Source organism: Haemaphysalis longicornis, unplaced genomic scaffold, assembly GCF_048455015.1.
Source record: "Haemaphysalis longicornis isolate Haplotype H1 unplaced genomic scaffold, Haemaphysalis longicornis Haplotype H1 scaffold_1, whole genome shotgun sequence".
In the NCBI taxonomy this organism is placed as follows: domain Eukaryota; kingdom Metazoa; phylum Arthropoda; class Arachnida; order Ixodida; family Ixodidae; genus Haemaphysalis; species Haemaphysalis longicornis.
In genome coordinates this window covers 466,835,344-466,851,403 of record NW_027526203.1, presented here as the reverse complement: position 1 = coordinate 466,851,403, position 16,060 = coordinate 466,835,344, and the positions used below count along the sequence as shown (strand labels likewise).

At 48.3% G+C, this 16,060-nt stretch overlaps 1 protein-coding gene across 1 annotated transcript in view; it reads left to right on the top strand.

Annotated features, from left to right (window-relative positions):
- The first annotated feature begins 6,968 nt into the window (after positions 1 to 6,968).
- LOC144156217 (TWiK family of potassium channels protein 7-like) overlaps positions 6,969 to 16,060 on the top strand; it is an 83,823-nt gene continuing 74,731 nt past the window's right edge. The window contains exon 1 of the mRNA XM_077688100.1: positions 6,969 to 7,137. The gene's annotated coding sequence lies outside the window, so the exon portion shown is untranslated. The remainder of the gene's footprint in view (positions 7,138 to 16,060) is intronic.

The window sequence follows — 16,060 nt, the reverse complement described above, 5'->3', positions numbered from 1 at the left end:
CGGTTTCATTGAGGATTAACCCACAGTGGCCGGGCAGCCAAACAAGCCGAATCTCCCGCACGTGAGTGGGGACGCAGGAATAAAAAGTTTTGAGAATAGGATGTAAAGTTTCTGAGGAGAGAGCCATGCACACGGACAAGGAGTCGGTGAGTAACATCACGGAAGAATTCACCGGATCAAGTTTCAGGATTGCAAGGAGTAGAGCAAGAAATTCTGCATAAAAAATGGGATAAAATCTGGTAATCGCAATGAAAAAGACCAGTCCAATGTCGGAGAGAAAATACCCACCCCAACCTTTTCGTCTTTTTTCGAAGCGTCAGTTGCAATGACCACGTGGGATGGGTATTCGGACTGGTGAGCCAGGAGAATGTTATTGATTATGTTAGGCGGCAGAAGCTTAGCGTTTTGGGGGAAAATATTATCAAACGAAATCCTTACTACTGTAGATGGTAACTGCAAGGCGGGAACTGAAAGGAGGGCGGTGTTTAATGGAGTAAGCAACGAATTGGCAAAAATGACCTGTGGGCGCCGGAGACGAGACCAATAGGAACCAAAAAACGACATTGCATGCTGGAGGAAAACAGCCTGTGGTCTGGCCAGCGGGGACTCAAAGAACTTTGCGAATGCATTGACTGTTAGGTATTTGAACCTGGAGTTCAACGTTAGAACTCCGGCTTCTAAGTACAACACCCTAATCGGGACGTAAGCGGGCAGGCCTAAGCAGCAGCGCAATGCTTGACGTTCAAGCTTCACCAAAGGCGAGAGCTTATAGGTCGCAGAGCCAGAGAACAAAACGCACTCAAATTCTAAGATTAGGCGAACATACATACGGTAAATCATCAAGAGTGTATCTGCTCTCAGACCTGATCGCTTGTGGCTAAGACCCCTCAAAAGAGCGACAGCGCGGGAGCCTTTCGCTGGAATGTGCTCAATGTGGAGGCGCCAATTCAATTTACTGTCATATATAACTTCAAGCTATTTTAGTGAATCAACCTGCCGAATGGATTGTTGACGATAGGATAACGAAATCGATATTGGGTCCATAAGGGGGAACACGAGAATGGTATACACTTATTAATATTTAACGAAAATTTCAGAGTGTCCAGCCATAATTCTAGAGCATTCAGATACGACTGAAGAGAATGAAACAGGGAATGAATATCCTGCGAACAAGAGAAAAAGGCAATGTCATCTGCATAAACGTATGTTTGTACATCAGGCTGACTATGTATGGAGCTCAAGAGCACATTAAATAACACTGGGGAGATGACAGACCCCTGGGGGACTCCACGCGTCTGCTTATAACGAGAAGAGGCGTAGCCATGTTGGTAACAAAAGAACTCTCTGTTTTCTATAAAAGCCGCTATCCACGCAGTGATGTACTCCGGGAACGAATAATAAGCCAGGAGATCTAGGAGGATGCCATATTCCACACTGTCGTAAGCTTTCGAGATATCCAGAGTGACCAATGCTGCAACCTGCTTATACCGTCGTGCCCACTGGATGCGACTTTCTAAGTCTATATGTGCCCACTAAATGGAGCATCCTTCTCTAAAGCCAATTTGTCTGCAGTTTAGGATATTCTTATCAATCAGAAACTTATTAATCCAGGGAAGCAAAACGCGCTCAATCACTTTAACTAGAGTAGATGTTAGAGCTATCGGCCTAATGTTATCAATCGAATAACCGAGCTCCGGCTTCTTGGGGAAAGGCAGAAGTTTGGCCAAACGCCATTCAGGTAGTATCCATGCGTTTCTAAGTGAAACGTTAACTACATTTAGCAAATCTGCCGGAGCTTCATTATACAACAATTTTACCATTGCGGTGGTAATACCATCCGGCCCTGGCGCAGACGCAGACTTTACCCAGTTCGCCTATAGTGACCTCTTCAAAATCAGCTGAGCCTAGAGTACGACGGCTTGTAGGAGGAATGCTCGTCGCAAATCGCAGCTGTAGGTCACAAGCAATATTCTCTAGGAAGTCTACGATTTCTTCCGGCGTACGAACCAGTGAGGGTGGGTTCAGAGAGGGGGGACAGGATTTCCTGGACCTCATAAACTTGAATAATGCTTTTTTACGATGTGGTTCTGATAGGTCTGAAAATCGGCCAATGTTAAAGGATTCCTTTGCACGTAATACAGTTCGCTTGAAAGTTGCTCGGTAAAAATTAAAATTAACCCAGTTAGCTGGACTCTGATTATGAAGAAACTGCTTCCAAGCGGCTTTTCTACGTCGGAAATCTCTGGTACATTCTTCATTCCACCAAGGACTACACGAGTTGTTGTGGACTGATGCAACAGTAAATTTTGCTTTACGTATGGAATCATTAAGAGCTGTGATCACGCTTTCAGCCCTGCAGGTTTGTTCCATAGGTGGAAAAGTAGAGAGTGCATTGCCCAACGCCAAGGAAAATTTAGTTATATTGATGAATGAATGTACTCTGTGGCTCGGTATTTTCGCGGAGCAAGCTATTTCGAAAAGAATAGGGATATGATCACTGTTCGTCTCGCAATCAACTGTTGACCACGAGGATACCAGCCCTGATGTTGCAAAAGTGAGGTCAAGGACAGACCGCGACTGACCACTGATAAAAGTGGCATTGCCCATATTTCGACAGTGAAGGTCATTATCGCCTGCCCATTCCCACAGACGTTTCCCTGAGGTGTCTGTCCTAAATCCCCAAGATACATGATGCGAGTTGAAGTCTCCCGCCACTACCACAGCTTTCTGGCACACCACGATAGCCGAATCTAAAGGTCTGACTTCGAAATCTCCATGGGGGAAATACACATTTACCAATGAAAAAGGCTTGCAACCCGGCAGAAGCAAATCAATACCGAGAATCTCACATTGAGAGGACAAGAAGTCAAAAGTCTTCAAGGCATTACGGCAGAAATTATTAGATATTAATATTAGTAAACCCCCACCGCGACCTTGACGGTCCAGTCGGAAAGTTTTGTAGTTATGAAACGTAAAAAATGTGCCGGAGTCCAACCAAGTTTCTTGTAGAAGGATAATTTCAGGGGAAATTTTAGCTGTTAAAGAGTAAAGGTCGGAAGAAGAGGATCGAATCGAGCGGCAATTCCATTGTAACACTTTAAGAGACGCCATGATTAGTTATATGTTAGCCTCAGTCACCGCTTTGGTTAGGATATCCTCTGGCGTGGTGTTGCGTAACAGGGCGTTCCTATTTTTTGACTTCGCAGAGGGACCGGGTAGAGGGGACGTGCCTCTCTTGTTGGAAAAGGTAACAATCATGTCTTCAGTCGATGTTTCGTCAAACGAATCTAGAGGTAGCGGGACTGTGGAGCAATCAATAGGTGGGTGACAAGTGGACTGGGAAGCTGTAGACGAAGGTCGCGTCTCATGACATGGATTGTTCGGTGTGATTTGGCTGGTAGAAGAAGGAAAAACAGCAAGTATAGATGCAGCGCTCTGAGACTGCGCTGGTGCAAGCACTGTTGCATTATTTGCCAAGGTGTTGATACAGAGTGGGTTTACCAAGAAAGCTGTCATTGGTGGGGCTACTGGAGAGCTCTGAGGAGGAGCAGTGACGGCCTCAGGAAGACTGAACAATGGATTAGTAGAGTTGGAGTTGAGCTGCTGCGTGAAAGGGACCATGCCCTGGAATGCTTGGAGCAGTTGAGAAAACAGCAACGACATCATCTGCATTTGCGCCTGCGTTTGCTGAAAGCCTCCTGAAAATATACCTGACATATGGTCAACTGTTGCAGGTATGGCTTTTGCGATAGCAGCATCTACAAGCGAAGGCAAGGAAGGGTCCGTTGTAGCCACCTGACTAGAGGCAACACACACGTATCCGAAAGCCCACTCTCTGACAATGGCTGTGGCTTCCGCCCGCGAACAGCGACGTTTTTCTGGAACTTCGAGCACACTGACTTCCTGAGCTCGTGCAGGACAGTTGGAGTAGTCCGCTGGATGTCCTTGCTGACAGAGGCAGCACTTTACCTCATCTGCGTTGCATTCGGAAGCTGAGTGCGCGCTCCCACACGAGCAGCAACGAAGGGGTGATTTACAACACCTCAAAGAGTGCCCAAATCGCCAGCACCGTTTACACTGCAGAGGACGCGGATTTAAACGATCAACTCTGAAAACGAGTGGCCAGACCTCAATTTCGGAGGGGAAAGTAAGACCTGCAAATGTGGCGATGACTGATTCAGTGGGGACCCTGGTGTTATTGGCCTCTCGGCTACAGCGATACACTGCAATCACCCCAGCGTCTGCAAATTTGTGGAGCACGTCCGTGGCCATCTACTCAGCGCTAACACCCCGTATGATGCCCTTTGAGCAAGCAAGATGATGAGGGATGAACGCACTCACCGGAATGGAGCCGAACATGCGACAGTTTAGCAGGTCAGAAATGCAGGACAGATCTGAGGACCTACACACTAGGCCACCTTTGCCGAATTGCCGGACCTCGGTCACCGACTAGTAGTGCTGCGTGGCACCCTGCAGGGCCGACTGAACTGCCTCGGGATGGTTGAGACGAATGGACGCCCCATTAGCCGGAACCAGAGTCACAGGAACCCTGTTCACGCCACCACTGGAGAATAAATTCAGAGGCAGCTCCTGCACAGAAAGGGAAGCCGACCAGGGCGATGGCCCCTGGCCGGGAGAGCTGAACGACATCAGCTCGCCTGCTTCCCGAACCTACAATTTAGGAAATGCTCCAGCGTTAGAAAGTGCTCTCTAAACGAAATGAAAAGCAATCTGAAATCAAAAAGACTTGGCCAAAACCCGCAAGGGGAAGCAGAGAACAGGGGCGAGTAGCCAAAGAGTCGAGACGGAGAGCCAACGAGACGAGACTTCTTCTTCGTCCCAGCGATGGCTATGCGACTTCCACGAGTTGGTGCCTCTTCCCTGTGTGGCCTCTGTGTAACATACCCACTCATTGCGAATGACCAGTACTGTCCGCGCTCCTCCATTATTTAAATGAGTATGTTTTGTCCGAAGTCTACTGGATTGTCCGAAGTTTAGTGGAGCATGTATTAGAAACCACCGGCAAGCAGTACCGCAAGAATCCTATGAAAATTGCATACGAGCGCTGCAGCATTCCCCTAACCAATGTACTCCACGTCTCCACGCCTCATTCAATGGGCGCTCGACGTCAGTAGACACATGTTCCAGGTTACTTGGACTCCTGGTAACGAGGTTTTGGCAGGAAATGCAGCCCCCCACCCCAAACACTGATGGAAGACAAAACCACCTTTTAGTCAACACGCATACCTCGCGCCTTTCCACGCGCAGCGCGAAGTATATGCTCCAAACCGACTCACGCACTCACAAGGCGGCAGTCCACCTCCTCCGACAGATACAGACAACTCCACTGCCCACCGAACAACTCACACACCGCTTCCGAAATCTATCCGCAAAGCCCTCTTGCTCCTTTTTCGGAGCATACCCCAACATGGGCTTGTGGTCAGCACCCAACGTGGGCGCACATTTCCAACCTTACCCTTTCCTCCTGTGAGGCGAGGCTGACTGACCCAAACGCAGCAACGCAGCACCTGTTGTCCAAGCGGGGGAAGCCTTGGCCGCAGCTACTAAAAAAGGGCCTAGATTAAGGGTTCTCGAAGAAATATTTCATTTCCTTCCTTCCTTCCTTCCTTCCTTCCTTCCTTCCTTCCTTGCTTCCTTCCTTCCTTCGATCGCTCACCTTCCACCGGTAATCAGGCAGGTAAATGTAACTAATAAATGTAACTAATGTAATAAATGTAACTAATGTAGGCATCCGCCTGTCACATTAGTTACATTTTGAAGTCGTGCCCGTAGCTGCCGACGAGTGACTCACGCAGAGAGCATTAGTTCGGCAGCCCGAGATCGACGGAGACGAATCAAGGCGGTGATGATGAGTTCGCGCAGACGGTTATTTTACATTGTTTACGCATGGACAATTGGGAAGCTGACCACATAAGTGTGCATGGTAATTTGCGAGGATGAGTATAAACAGAAAGGTGATTTTAGTGAGTACGCAACACAAAATACTGAGAAGTTTCTTACTGAATTCTGGCAATACATGTATACACAGGAAAAGAGAGACACAGAGAGCACAAGTCAACCACGTGTTTGCTGAGCCCCGAAAGAAACCTCCAAAGTGAACTAAACCATTACGAAAAGGAGTAATCGCATCCTGTCCAAGTTGTAAAGAATCTACCCATTGCTAAACAAAATGCACCGTCATTCCACCCTGAGAAGGCGTGTATTCAGCGGAGCTATTTATGAGTTATTAGCTGGCCACAAACACCCGATCAAACCGTGCCGTCACGTCGGAAAAGGTTCGGCGGGATCGTCAGTAGGCTTCACTGTGCAACCGCAATGTGAGAAAGCCAGCGTACAAAGCCCAAGCTTGCACCGATCTCTTAAAGTCGGTTTCATTTCTAAACACAAATGCCTTGCTCGGATGACATTTTTACAGGGACAATATAGGATATCTTATATCAAAATATGAAGCGCTGAAGGCGAGAAGGTGGCCGAAGGGAGAGTGTGTGCCGAGATAGGGAAGACAGAAGCGGCTTTTTTCATCCTACTCACGCAGAAAAAAAAAAACGGGGGTGGGGAGTTGCCTATAACAGCTCTGCTGTAATGAGTAAACACTGGCTATATTTTTATTGAGAAAATGAAAAATCGTCCTTTGTAGAACTCCTACACACTTGTTCAACATGCCACAAGGGGCTGTAATTGCATGAGCTGAGTGTCATTCGCGATGTGTATATTTTGTTACACCGTATACATATGTGAGCAATGAGTGGGCGACGGTTCCATTATTTCTGTCACCTGCAGCCCTCCCAGCGCGTTTGCAGAAACAACATCGCTGGCTGGCTCTTGCGATTCTTGGCAGCCGGAGGGGCGGTGAGCGTGTCGACGAAGCGCGGGTGTATGCGGGCCCGCCAATCGGGAGGTGGCGCCGGCCAGGACCATGTTGCGCGCAGCCGCTCGTCTGGCCGCGTGCCGCTAAATATTGCGATCGGCGGCTCTGCCGAGTGCTGCCTCCGAGGGTCGGCCGCGGTCACGCGTGCGAGCACCGCGGCTGCGGAGCGGCTCGGGCTCCACGGCCACGCGCCGCGACGGCGCCGTCCTGCTTCTGCAGGCTGTGTTGCGACGCTTCCGATGGACAACGTAAGTCGCTCGACCTTTCTTTAGGCCTGGCGAACTACTCTCGCAGGCGATGGGGCCAAATTATGGTCATATATTTACGGCGAACGCATTAAACAGCCGCCTTCCGGAGCAGAAAAGCCACCTTCCGGAGCCGGCGTCTGGAGTAGTAATACCGCCCCTAAAATGGCCACCGGTGCAAAAAACAGTACATTTAAGTTGCGTTTTTCTATCTTTAACTCATTCATTCAATCTAGAGGCTACTTATGGCCACTGCGTGACGAGGGCCTCACCAAATATGTGAATATTGCGGCAGAATACTATACCGGGGCTGCCACATCCTGCTCTGATGAGAAACGCTTGCGTTCACAAATTAAATACTTAATTATGCAATAGGGTGAACCACTGACGTGCAGACCTCACCAATGAAACGAGTGAGACCACATATATATAGTTTTGACCCTCACCTCAAAGATGACTCCCTTCCTAGCAAGGCCTAAGTCAGAGCGCGTGGACACTGGGCGAATATGCACGTGCACATATAAAATATTGCTTGTGCGTATAGGAATCCACACTCACACAAAGTTCAAGAAGTTATTGAACCATAACCCCCGCCAGGTCATAGCGTGCCAGCTTTATGAAGCCCCTCTGGCTGTAAGCAATCGAGGTACGACCAATGCACGATCCATCTGAGCTTAAAACGTCACCTTCTACGTTGCATTTTGGAGTAGCTGTAGCAATCAGAGAGCTAGAAATCGAGCGAGCTTGACGCACTGAAGTCTGCGACAAACTCCTGTCGCACGATGCAGTTTGAATAGCGGAAGCCCAATGTTGTGCCTCCGTGCCTCATTAACATGAGGAGGAGTGGCGAATTAGTGACGATGAATGGTTCATTTCCTTCCTCCGTTTACAACACCAAGACACGCTAAGACGCGTGGTGTTGCCGTTGTTTTCCCGATTCATGTCATCAAATCGGTAATCAAAAATATGCAGAACACCACAAATATCCGTATGTGGCATTTATATATTTTATAAAACTTCACCATCAATTCCCAAAGAAAGTTGAGAAGCGCGAAAGCTTTCCCACATCAAAAGTATGTCAGAAGTGCGTCAAAACCTTTGCTAAAAGTGCGTCCAACCTTCGTTGAAAGTGCGTCCAATCGATCGCCCAACCTTCAACGACGCAAACAGCAAACGAAGAAAGAACCCGCCGCGGTGGCTCAGTGGCTAAGGCGTTGCGCTGCTGAGCACGAGGTCGCGGGTTCGATTCCCGGCCGCGGGGGTCGCTTTTCTGATGGAGGCGAGAAGCTAAAACGCCCGTGTGTACGAGATTTCGGCGCACGTTAAAGATCCCCAGGTGGTCAAAATTAATCCGGAGCCCTCCACTACGGCGCGCCTCATCGCCTGCGTTGCGTCGGCGCGTTAAACATACAATCAATCAATCAAATCAAACGAAGAAAGAACCTATGGGACGATTTTCGCCCTCTAAGTAAACGCATCCACGAACTATCTAAATGTATACCGATACGTGGTTTTTGAAATAAAAGTATAAACCTTTTCATCCGTTAATCTGTAATAAAATAAGGACATGTTCTAGGCTGTGTTGCGCATGCGGAGTTACAACCGCGCCAATCATGGAGCCGCTAGCACAGCCCACTGATAATATGGCAGCTCTCACGATGAAGAAGTTAAAAAGGTTTATAATGTACTCCTTCTTATTATCGATGCGTGGATGGCCTTATCTACAACCTTTCCGTTTTCGCGATTTTCAAGTAACCTTTTTGACGGAGTGGAAGCCCGGTTTAACGCACATGCCGTGGGTCTAAGATCTCATCAGAGCTTTTCGGTCGACCAACCGGTCTATGGGGAAATGCGTTAGTTTTTTGACAGGACGCCATCAATTCCACTAAGAAAGCGTTCGCTTTAAAGACGCATTCGGCTCACCAGTCACCATCGCTGTGGTGAGATCAATGGAAGATCACAGAGTACAGGAGTACAGAGTACGATGTTTGAGGACATCCGGGAAGGATGAGCGGGTACGGTACTTCTTCATATGAAAACTAAGCAGTTTCCTATCAGGGAAGATGTCAAACAAGAGACACAGCCTTTAAGAAATTATTTACCGCCTACCTGCAGAAGCAGTAGGCTATAAACACAATTTGGGAAGTTCATGGTTACAATTGCATTGGGAAAACTTGAGTTATCTGAGATTTATGGATGGCATCCTCTTATTGAGTCGGTCCATACAGGACTTGTAGAAAATTCTTCGGCAACTGTACTTGGAAAGCTCAGCTGCAGGAATAAATGTAAACACAAGAAATCAAAAGTAATGCTGAATAAACGATCAAGGGTGCTCCTTCCGGGTAGGTATAACGTGGTGTTCGGAAAAGTAGGTGACCGTGGGTATCTTGGGTGAGTTGATTGATGGTAATTCTGGGGAAGAGAGGGAAACTCGGCGCCGAATTTGTGCGGGCTGGGCTGCTTTCTGGGAGTTTTCTGTAATCATGAGCAGTGGGCGGCTTCTGTGAGTGGGAGCACTCGCGCACAGCCAATGTGTGTCCCGGTGATGACATGTAGGGCGTAAACTTTAGATCTATTAAAGTATTAAGTTTATATTTAAACTTTTTACCCGAGGTTTTCTTCCACTCCACTCTTCCTTAGCGTCTAATTAAATTATATTTGGCGCTATTTGCCCTTTGATGGTCTTGCGACAGAAAAGGCAAGCTATCGTCATCAACTTTAGACCTTACCAGGTACCTTGAAAGAAAGCTTAGGTCGGCCAACGAGCGATTGAAATAATGATAGGGGTAACGCTTACGCATAGCAAAATTGTGTTAAGGACTAGGACACAAAATCGGGTCGAAGACATTCTAGCTGAGCTTAAGCGTAAGGAGTAGGATTGTGCAGGCCATATAATGCGAATAAGAGACAACCGCTGGACCATTTGTTTAACTTATCGCAGTTGCTGTCAAGGAACGGGGTCGGGGGAAGACCAAAGACCCGATGGAGGGATGAGAGGGAGATAGAGAATAACTTTATTCTGGATCCACTTCGAAGGGGGGATGTCTCCTCCTGCTCCTCCTCCTCGGGTGGCCGCCAGGATCCAGTGGCACCCTCCAGTGGATCCAGCGATCCAGCGGCCCCTTCGGCCAGCTGGACCACCTTCTTCTCGATGTGGGGACCCGTACTGAGTAGCGGTCTCCCAACTCATCGGTCCCGTTATTTCTAGCGATGAAAGGAGCCTTTGTCGCTCCCTGTATTGTTCTAGATCTATTCGCGTCCTTGTCTCCCATGTGGAGCGGATCAGGTTGGCGTGCTATGTCATTTGACGCCTTGTTATTGTCTGTTGTACCTGGGATGAGAAAGAAAATTTGGGGGGCATAAAACGGACTCGGAGAGCCCGCGACACGAGTGGTTGGAAATCTCTGGTGAGAGCCTTCGACTTGCAGGGGACACGAATGGGCTATTAATGGTAATTTTATGATTATGATTAATTAAATTCACAAGAAAATTTGGGATTGGGTAGGAACGGAACCCATTGCCTTCGGAATTCCCGACACCACTATGCGACAATGGTTCTAGCTGACATATGGTGGACGGAATGAATGCGTTGCGGTCTTCAACTTGAAAATCGTCGATAATAGGCACACCCAGCTAGATGTACAGTGACTTTGACGTTTTTTTCGTACGTCGTTAGGCTCTGCATTAACTACCACACGTGAAGGCCGCATACCAACTCAGGTTGATTGGTCAATAACAATGGCAGCTGTCGTCATAAGCTTTGCGCCAATTTAGTGAAAGCCATTGGCCTGCGCCGTATACAAAAGCAACCAAACTCTCACATATCCACTTGGTGGAAATGTGAGAATCTAAAGTAATGAGAAATAAGCATGCCAAAAACGTCCTCTTCAGCTTAGGAAACGGAACGCTAGAAGTAAAAGAATACAACTACCTTGGACTGATGTTTAGTGCTGACCCCAACCACGAGAGAAGAAATCCGGCGCAGAGTAGGCATGAGTTGGGGAGAACTCGGCAAGCACTCCCACATAATGAAAAGTAAGCTACCTCTGTCACTCAAAAGAAAAATCTACAACCAGTGCATACTGCCGGTTATCACATACGGCGCTGAAACTTGGCGCCTTAATAAACAGCTAGAAATCAAACTTAAGTCGGCTCAATGGGCCATGGAACGAACAATGTTAGGCGTAACACTCAGGGACAGGAAACGAGCTACGTGTTTCAGAGAACAAACTAGAGTGGAAGATATCATAGTTCTAATAAAGAAAATTAAATAGACTTGGCCTGGCTATGTAGTGAGACGAATCGACAACCGGTGGATAATTATGGTAACAGAGTGGATACCGAGAGATGGGTCTAGAAGTAGGGGGAGGTCATTAACCCGATGGAGGGATGAAATCAGGGAATTCGGGGGTAAACTGTGGACTCAAGCAGCCCAGGACAGGAGCGGTTGGAGGTCAATGGGAGAGGCCTTTGTCCTGCAGTGGACCTGAGCAGGCTGATGATGAGGAGGAGGAGGATCCACTAAGTGGGATTGGCCAGCGACGATGACAGCGGCCGTCAGAGGTTCCCGGTCATCCCCGCGGATGCGGCGGCGACATACCTACTCGAAAGAGCCCTCTCCGACATCCAAGTGAGCACTAATGCGTCCGCATTCACAAGTCATAAGAAGTGCTTAGGTGTCCTCAGGATGGGATTGAATTGGAAAACGTTTTTATTATTGCACTCAGCGAGACCGTTGGTGGTAGGTGGATATCCTAGTCCGGCAGTCCACACAGTGCTGCGGCGGCCTGGGTGCGCGTCACCAGAAACTCCTGATGCGCGAGCTGGCCGCGGCGGAGCAAGAGCTGTCCCACTGCTCAAGGGGGTGGGCGGTCGGAACATCACATCCAAACTAAATGAGTTGTATTTGAGGTACTGGGGCAGTAGGGGCAGCAAGAAGGAGGCGGGGGGGGGGGGGGTGGAAGGGAGCTATGCAATAGGAGAAATTCAATGGAGGAAGATGTGGCGGTAGTAAGTATTTCTCTGGAGTCGTCACCAAATGTGTGCATCGACCACGCCTAGTGATGGATGTGGGGACGGTAGCGCCCTGCGGGTCGCTCGATAGTGATGGAGGATATCGTAGTAGTTTTGTGAGAAGGGGTGCAGGACCGGAGATCCGCTAAGTGGTTCTTCTTCTTCCCTTCTGGGGATTCCCGGTGGGTAAGTTCGCGGGCAGTGGCATTCGCGACTTCATTCCCTGTTAGGGAGAGAGAGAGAAACTTTAATAAGAGTTGAAGTGAGCATATTTGTGGTCGCGGTCTTCAGTCCAAGACTCCACTGGTACGGCCCGGTGCGCTCGCCCTGTCCGCTGGCAAAGCTGTGTTTCAGGGCAGGAGCTGGCCAGCGTACTGTCCCACTGCTCGCGTGAGACGTTGGGGATGGGGGGCAGATCTGGCTTTAGTTGGCATTCCCAGGCAATATGGTAGAGTGTACCTGGGGCTTGGCAATGAGCACATAGAGGATCATTGGGAGTAGGATGGACGGCGCGTAGTCTTGTTGGGTGTGGGTACATTAGTCTGCAGTTGTCTCTGCAGTTGACTTCCTGCTCTTTCGTGGCCTGATCGGTGACTGGTAGCGTGTATGGGCTGGGGTCCATACAATGCGGGTCTGCGGTGGTTCTGGTCGTTGTTGGAGGATGGTAGCTGCAAGGCCGGTGATGTCCCCCGTTGCAAACCGTCGGCAGGTTGTCAGTCGGTGAGCACGGTAACGTTGATGGTCGGGGCGGAATTTTAAATTTTTATTTATTTTTCATTTATTTGTTCACTGTACTCCCAACGAAGGTAAATGTACCACCGGCGGCGAAATAAGCCGGGGCACGCGAGCGCGGGGTAAACTGCATCGAGGCATCGATGTGCGCCTGCGCTTCCTATCGCACTCGCCACTGTCTTTCCCTTCACTTCAAGCTGCAAAGCTGATCACATTCAGCGTTTGGCGCTATAAGGGTCTCATTCTTTGCTCAACATTTCAACACGTCTCGTTCGCACACGCTTCGGCGGCTGTCGGCGAGGATGAAGTGTACGTTGCTCGATCTGCCCTACTCTCAGAAAGGACGCATTGTATTGAGATTTTGATATCTTGGTTTTGAAGACGATAGTATTTCTTTCGCTCTTTAAAAAGGGAAAATATTTTGTCTGCCCACGCGCCAATCATTTCAACCTCCCTCCCAAAAACAGTTGAGCAAATGCTTAAAGACAATATAAATATACGCAAAACCGTTATACACTACTACAACTGCTCCAATGACTCACACAGGTCCACAAAATTTAGTGGAAAAAGCATCAATCATATTTGAACTGAAACACAAGCACTTAAGCTAGGCTACGTTTTTAATTGAGAATACGCGTTGGATTTGTTTTTACGATAGCAAATTGAAAAATAATGCGCTAAAAGCTTTTTTTCGAACGGTAAAGCTTAAATCGAATGAACTATTTCTCGCATGAATTTCGTTTCAGTTTTGGTGTGCTCGTTCTTGGCTAACAACCTACCGCAAGTTTTAGGCAAAACACTTACCATTCCTCCCTAAAGAAAGGTGAGAGAAGAACCGCGAAAGCTTTGTCACATCCAAACTGCGCCAAAAGTGCGTCAAAACCTTCGCCAAAAGTGCGTCAAAACCTTCGCTAAAAGTGCGTCCAAACTTTGTTGAACGTGCGTCCAATCGATCGCCAAACCTTCAACAAAGACCCAAATGGCAAACGAAGAACGACCCCATGCGACGATTTTTCGCGCACTAAGTAAACGCATCTACGAACGACCTAAATGTTTACCGATACGTAATTTATGAGATACAAATGTACTATTGTACTCCGTCTTCATGATCGATCCGTGAATTGTCTTATCTAGAACCGCGATTTTCAAGTGACCGCCTTGACAAATTGGGAGCCCGGTTTCATGCACGCACTGCGTGTCCAGAGACCTTATCAGAGCTTCCTTATCCTTCCGCGTGTCCTTATCAGAGCTTCTCGGTCCACCGACCTGTCTATGGGGAAATTCATTGGTTTTTTTCGCAAAAAGCTATCGGTCCCACTGAGAAAACTTTTGCTTTAAAAATACAATGATTCTACAGCCAAGCCTGTATTGCAAGCAACCGGCTTTGAAGTTCGCGATGTGGGCTAGGCAGTTGTCAAGCATTCCGTGCCGACGGTGAAGCATCCGCCATTCATCATCACCACCAGTAGCCTTACGTTCGATGCAGGGCCAAGGACTTCCCCATTGACTTCCAATAACTCGTATCCTGCGATGTTCGAATCCATAATTTGTGCAGAATTTTCTCATCCCGCCATTGAGTTATGTCTTTTTGTGCAACTAGTCTCGTCTCTCGGTAGCCACTCTGCTACCCTGGTGGTGCTCCGCACGTTGTCACTTTCCGCATTACATGCGCAGCCCAAGTCCACTTCTTTCTTACACGTAGTTTGAGCTCGAATGTCTTTCACCCAAGTTAGCTACCTAACTCATGCAGGACGTCATTTGCCTGCTTGTAAGCGTTAGCCCTATCATTCTCCTTTTTATGGATAGTTAGACCGATCAAAGTTTTCTTTTGAGGCGCTTAGTAAGTCGCCAAGTTTCTGACCCATAAGTCATGACCGCGATAGTGTTTCGTTGTGTACCTTCCTTTTTAGTGACAGAGGTAGCCCGATGCTCAAAACTTCGCAGTGGTTGGCGCATGCACACCAGCCCATGCTAATTTTAGGCTTGATTTCCCTCTCTTAATTTGGATTGGATGTGACAACTTGTTCAAGATAATATCTTGTCCACATCTTCATGCATTTCATTACGTAGACTAAAGATAAGGCTTTCGGCCCGTTTGTGAAACGTTAATTTGGATTAAAGTACGTATAATGTCCCCGGTGAACCGGAGTTCGCAGGTAACTGCGTTCGGAAAATTGTGCACCTGCCACGGTAAGAGCACAGTGGGCAGTAGCCCAGCCTGTTGTTGGCTGTACAAATGTACCCTGTCCGTGTCAAGGTGCCTTACGAGCTAACCTGACAGCAATGAAAAGTATTACTCAGACAAGATGGAATGCCAGTGGCCGGCCTCTCAAACATCTAACAGTGTGGCGAATTGCCCACAACGACGAAACACTGAGCCTTACGACTGAACTTTACGGGTACAGTTCCTTAAGCATTCTCTCAAGGGGATCGAATATTCTCCAGTTACTCGTATCGATGATTCCTTCCGTTCAAGCCGTCCTATATACCCTCCTTGCCCCCTCCCCTTGGGCCCTGCCCTCTTTGGACATGCTGTAAATAATTTCTGTGAGATGGTCTCTTTGTCTGGCGCCCTTCCTGACAGTGAACTTCCCACTCTTTTTATGGAGGGCAATCTTTCCCGCACATTCCTTAAGGAAGCATGTGCCATAGAAGAGCCCTATTCTGTCTCCTCTACTACGTCTAAGGAGAAACCGCAGCCGAGGGAGGAGGTTTCTGAAAAATGGCGGCGGATCGCACGTTCTGGACGCCCCCTGTATACGTGGCCGCGTTGTTTCAAGCTTAATTCCACATCGCTATGGGTGTCGACGAACCAGGCCTTTGTCCCAGGCGGGAAATACCGAGAAAGTATGCCACAGCGGAAGATGCTGCAGCAGCTCGAAATGCTTCTCGTCGTAACCCCGTTGGGAGAAAGCGTCTATGTATGAGACTGCGGCAGCTTCCCGACGAGAGCAACATAAAAGTTCCACAGAAAGTTCAACAGCAGATGAACAGACAGTTCAACTAAGTTTTCGCCTCCACATCCTTAGATAGTTCTAGCATACCCCGCAATTTTGCCTGTTCAAATCCAGCCCTACCATTATGGGCGGAAGCGCAGGCGCAAAAACTGAATACCTGAGAACCGCTTAAGTAATGATCGCCGCATTAAAAGTAAGCATGCGCCGAAACGTTCGATTCAAGG